Below are 6505 nucleotides of genomic sequence, written 5' to 3' on the forward strand. Positions count from 1 at the left end.
ATTGGGCCCGAAACCAATGGACCCTCTCGGCTTCTTGATCACCCTTGTCCTCTGTCCAGGAGTTGCAAGTAGTTTCTGGTGTTTGTAGTATGCTGGAGGCCGTGGGCAGCGCTGACCGTAGGGGTGGGCTGTGATGCGGTAGGCACGTGGCACGGTGTACCGGGCGCCCGTTTGGTGTCTCGGGAACCCTGTTCACATCGTTTGGGGCTGTGAGCGAAACTCCGGCCGGATCTCCTCATGGATGGAACCCGAATAGGCGATAAACCTGGACTAGAGACTTGAGTGTTTAGGTAGGCCGTGGCCGACACCCACGTTGGGCTTCCGCTTGAAGGTTGCCGAGTACATGTCGTGTAAACGGCGGTAAGTGGTGAGAGCGTGTGTGAAGAAGTACACCCCTGCAGGGTTAACATCATCTATTCGAATAGCCGTGTCCGCGGAAAAGGACTTCTAGGTTGCTTATATCAGTTCATAGACAAGTGAAAGTGGATACTCTAAAATACGCAAGATAAGCGTGAGTGCTGTGGATGGCGCTCTCGTAGGGAGACGGGAGCGGATCCATAGTGGTGTATTGATATGGTGGATATGTGGACTCGTGTGCGCCACCTCAAAAGAGTTACTTGCAGTCGTAGTTCAGGATAGCCACCGAGTCAAAGCTGGCTTGCTGCAGTTAAACCCCACCATCCCCTTTGTTGATAATGATGCATATGTAGTTAGTTCTGATGTAAGTCTTGCTGGGTACATTTGTACTCACGTTTGCCTATTTTATGTTTTTGCAGAGAGATTTCGGTCTCACTAATAGTTTCGCGTGGACTTCGACGTTTAGCTTGTTACCTCAGCTACGATCTGGTGCCCCGGCAGGATCTGGTAGATAGTCAGGCTTCGCAGCCCTTTTCAGTTATAGATGTCTGTACCCAGACATGATAGCTTCCGCTTGTGCTTTGATTTGTATGCTCTGATTGTTGGGTCATGAGACCCATGTTTGTAATATCTCGCTCCTCGGAGCCTATTGATAAATTACTTGAGTCGTAGAGTCATGTTGTGATGCCATGTTGTGTTTGCACATATCGAGCATATTGTGTGTATGTTATTGAAATGCTTGGTATGTGTGGGATCTGACTATCTAGTTGTTTATCTTTAGTAGCCTCTCTTATCGGGAAATGTCTCCTAGTGTTTCCACCGAGCCATGGTAGCTTGCTACTGCTCCGGAACACTTAGGCTGGCCAGCATGTGTCCTTCTTCGTTCCTGTGTCTGTCCCTTCGGGGAAATGTCACGCAATGAATACCGGAGTCCTGTTAGCCTGCTACAGCCCGGTTCACCGGAGTCCTGCTAGCCCAGTGCTACAGCCTGGATTCACCCGCTGATGACCGACACGTTCGATGCTGGGTCATGGATGCCTGTCCCTGTAAGTCTGTGCCACTTTGGGTTTACGACTAGCCATGTCAGCCCGGGCTCCTTATCATATGGATGCTAGCGACACTGTCATATACGTGTGCCAAAAGGCGCAAACGGTCCCGGGCTAAGGTAAGGCGACACCCGTGGGAATACCGTGCGTGAGGCCGCAAAGTGATATGAGGTGTTACATGCTAGATCGATGTGGCATTGAGTCGGGGTTCTGACAGCGTTGGTATCAGAGCTTGACTGCCTGTAGGATTACCAAGCCAAACTGGTCGAAGTGGAGTCTAGAAATTCTTTAGTTATATAAGGGAATTGATTGTGGGATGGAACATAAGGCTCTTTTTATTCCTTATACCTTATGCCTTCTGATCTGAGTCATCTTATCTTTCCTGCGGGGATTAAGAACTAGGCTATCTTTTCTTTCTATCAAGATCACGTGTTGCTAATCCGTAGACTTATAGATTGTTGGACTTAAGCCTCGTTTCAGTTCCTAGTACTTCTGTATGTTAATTATTGATCTCGAGACCTTGATATTGTGCTTCTGAGTGGTTATGCCACCATTTTTGTGAATGTCTCAAATCTTTTCTGAGCATTTACAGCCGTTATGCTGTCCGAGTCATTCCAGGTTTCTAAATAGTCTGATGCATTTGCAAAATCCTTTCCCTCTGGTTTCGATGTTCCTTTATGCCAGCTCAATCACACTAATTGTTGAGTTGAGGTATTCTATTGCCTTGACATTATGTTGGAGTTACTATTATGACCCTAGGTGTCTCAGGGGATCATCTAGTAGTCTAGCCATGATTTATGTTCCAATGTGATGACTCTGGCCGTCATTATCGAAAGCATCCCGTGATGCCATTTAGTAGTAGGTATTCTATCCCTGGGTTTTGAACCCGAGATTCACCCTACTTGCTTCATGTTGATAGTTTTGCTCGTTCCTTTAGGTTATTAGTAACCTTTGCATTAGTCCTCGATGTTCGTGGTATTCCTTTCTTCCAAATACTATGAACCGCTTATGGCAGATGTTCCTCGCTGATCGAAAGATCACAATCAGAGTGCTCTCGATGGGTTCTCGATTCTACATTGTGACTCTGCCAGTTCTACCTTTCTGCATGGGTTATCCGGAAGAAATATGTGGAATTCGTTCGACATGCTAAACCATGCATCCACAACTCAGAAAATCGTATGTTCCTTTGAGTTGTCCCTCTTTAGTTGTCTTCTGACCCTCGTCTATCAATTGATAGTCAAGAGTATGCGTGCATTCGTTCGTTGATGCCTATTACCCTTGTGGTCCGCCAAGCCATTCTATTTCAGAATGAATAGGAGAAACAAACTCCAATACCTCATCCATATTTAGGATTGGGTCAAAGTAGTTGTGTTCCGCAGATCAAGTTACAATCCAGCTTCTGGTCTGCTCTACCCTGAAGTATTACCTTCTTTATGACAGGAATTTCATGAGAATTGCACCACCTTTTGTGAATTCTTGACATAGTGATACTTCTCGCCATCCTTTTTCATTCCTCGGTTCCGTGTTGTTGCAGCCGGAGTACCGACAAATGAATTGTGATGTGTGAAATCAATACTCCCAGCAACCTCGTTGCTTGGTAGTTAAAGGGTAATAATCTTATTCTTAGTATGTTGGTTATTGAATCACCATTCTAAGATTGATCGTGCTACCTAGTCCTTATTTCCTGGTGCACTCTTTGATTGATGAGTTAGGATTTTGTCAAGTCCTCGCTCATTTGATCATATCATCTTGCCCTGAAAAGCAAGATTGTTCTCGAGCTTAGTAACATATCGGTGGTTCGTGATTTCCGAAGATCTTCTCGGAAGTATTACCAGGTTGTCACCTGACCGCTATGTTGAGCTCGTGATCAAGTTGGTTTCTTGTGAACCACCTTCTCTCCAAGAATCGGTGTTAGATATCCCTGAGCTAGTTGGTTAAGCTAAACGACAACTTGGAGGGTTGGAAGATAAAAGCTTGCCTGACTTAGTTCGTTCCAAAGGGATATTCTTGTGTAGTGTGTGTTGAAGAAAGATGATATCTTCATCGATTGGTCCCTGTGATCAGTTGCTGGACCTATCGTCTTATCAACCCTTTGATTTGAGTGTGGGCTATCGCCAAATCAAGTCAGAACCAACGATGCTCGTAATGTTGTCTTCCTCGTGGTTGATCCCTCGAGCATACACCATTATATCTTTTGGGTCTGACCAATGCTATCACCGTGTTCACACGATGGTGGAAGTCCAGTGATATGGAAATTCCGATGAGTTGTTGTTGAGTCCATTGACAACATCCTTATCTCCTCCATGATGTTGTTGAACATTAAGTTAGTGTTGGAAACTTTTGAAAGCATTTTCTTCATGCTAGCTCATGAAGTACTTGTTTGATGAAAGGAGTGACTTCCTTTGATTCACGTGCATTTTGATGTAAGCTGCCGTCGTGAATTCGAGAAAGTTTGTTTTTGCTCCTTTGGAATCATCCCAAGTCGGTCATGCACGTGCGAAGAATTCTATGGTCTGTTAGACTGATCATCTTCATTCCATATGTATATCCTAGCACACCAAGCCACTGACTAATTTGTTCAAGGAGAAGGAGTATCTTCATAAGAGCTAATCCGGACTTATGAAGAACTTCGATATCCTCGCTGATGGTTCCCAACTAGAACTCGGTAGTGTTTTATTGTAAGACTACCATGTGATCATGTTTGTCTGAGGCAGCGTGTTCACACATGTGTAGCAGAACCAGCTCATGTTTTGGAGCTTGCTATCGTAGTTCATTTCCCGAGAATCTCGCAACGTTATCTCGTCGAATTGTGTTGCAAACTTCCGTTTTTCTTCCTAGACTCGATGAGTCTGGGATATCCTGACACCAACCAGATCTGAATCTCAGGCAGATGTGATGGTTGGAACATTTCCCAAGAATTATAATATTGGTCTCTCAATAACCGGCAAGGTGGATGTCGTGGCCAACACACCCATCCGGTAGACCTATTATTATAGTATCTTGTTTGAGGAAGTTGGCCACCTCCCCATAGGGATTTCGTAGGATTACTCCCTAGTTGCCCCTATGGATTTCTGTGTTCCGAAGTCCAACCTTTTACTTGATGTTCTAGATATCAAACCATATCTATGGGTGGATTACGCTAGCACATCAAGGAGAACATTAGAAGCGGAGTGCTAAATGTCTCTCGGTCGATCATCCAGATTTTATTTGCTTGGCCCCGCTAAGATGAAATCTGAGAAGTGTTATCTTCCTTTGCATCTGCATCATCCATCATCATTCATCATGGTAGCAAGTTGTGTTGCCAGGATCCTTGACACGGATGTTGGTAAAACCTTGATGATTATGGAATTTCTCAAGTTCTTGAGAGCACGCGCAAGTGCTAGGTTTGATCGTCGGCATTAACTGTATAGCGCTCTTAGTTTCCTCGGTTATGCTATAACCATTCCAATAGCGGGATAACTCTCTATTGTTGAGCCTCTCCCCAGTTACTAGAATCATTCCCATCATTTGCATTTTGTTCCCAGTTTGCACCGCCAATGTGCCATTCTACCATGGGTCTCTTCCATTTCCGGTGATAAGCAAAAATCATCCATTGCGTTGTCTTCAACAAGGTAATCCACATCATCCAAGTCCGAGTATGCCATTCTACCGACCCCCTCCAAACGATCGTTGTGAATTGCCTTAGGCTGGTATAAAGAGTTTCAATGATCTTTGAATCAAAGGTAATTCTTTTTGCCACTTAAGGGGATAATCTACGAATCACCCTCCTTCAGGATGTTTCGTCGTGGTATCATGGCAACTCAACTCCTCGCTACGTTGACAATCGATTACCACCTTCTTAAGCGTGAAATTGTTGTCTACCTAGTGAACCTTCGTCATCCGTTTCATTCCACCCCTCTTGATGTGTATCTCGTGTCTCAACCCGAGAGATGGTCCTATGTCATTCCGTGAGTTGTTCGATCTTCGAGAAGATCGACCCTTCTAGAGTCTCCTTCTTCCCTCCATGTCATGTTGACAGGATTTCTCAGAGCAGGACTTCAAGACAATGATGGTGTTCAAATCAACGTTCATTTGAAGTGCACCCTGGATCGTGAAGATTATACCAGTTGCGTTTCCCCTTCACCTTACCCTACGCTTGAATCTCGGGACGAGATTTTTGTTTAGTGGGGGTGAGTTGTCACATCCCTAGCTGCTAGTAGTGCTCTAGGCTAGCTTCATGTGTGCATCATGTCTATATTTTCGAAACTTGAACTGAGGAATTTTGGAAGCCTCAAAAACTTAAATAAAAGAGGGGCAAAAACCCTAGAAATCTCATTCATCGCTCCAAAATGCTCTTCTTAAATGTTTGATAATTTTTGGTAAGGGTTCTGGTCCCAACCAAAATATTGAACATTTTTAAGGAATTATTTTTGGGACTTTGGATTTAATTCATTAGCTATTTGAATTTGAATTATATTCATATAATTAGAATATAATTTCAAATACCCCTGAAATATTTTATAAGCTTTTGGAAAAGTCCATCTAGCAATATAAAATATTCAGAGGAGTATTTGGCATTGTTTGAATTATTTTAAATTCAAAACAGTGGCAAAATAAATTTAAAAAAACAAAACAGATCAGAAATAAAAGACAGAAAAGGAGAGCAGAACCACCTGGACTTACCTGTGAAGGCCACCTGGTGGCCCAACAGGACCGGCCCAGCCGGCCCAGCCCACCTCCTCCCCCTTGTCATCTTCCTCCTCTGCCAGGAGGAGGAACAGAGGCGAGGCGTGGCGCGCGCCCGAGAGGCCTCGGCCACCTCCTGCTTCCCCCTGGCCACCTCCTGCTTCCTCTCGTCGCCCTGGACCCCGTCCGCGACGCCACGCACCCTCCCAGGCCTCGCACTCTCCCCGTGCCTTCTCCCCCCTTTCTTTGGCTCCCTCTCTCCTCCACCGAGCGGAGCCCCGTCGCCACCGACGCCGTCCGCCGCGGCCACCACCACCCCCTCTCCTCCCCGACGCGCTCCCGAGCTCCGCAGTGCCTCCCTCGACCTCATCGACGTCTCACGCGACCAGAAGGGCCCCGAGCAGCCGCCATCGTCATCATCTCCAAGCTTCGGCCCC

Source organism: Triticum dicoccoides, chromosome 6A, assembly GCF_002162155.2.
Source record: "Triticum dicoccoides isolate Atlit2015 ecotype Zavitan chromosome 6A, WEW_v2.0, whole genome shotgun sequence".
Lineage (NCBI taxonomy): Eukaryota > Viridiplantae > Streptophyta > Magnoliopsida > Poales > Poaceae > Triticum > Triticum dicoccoides.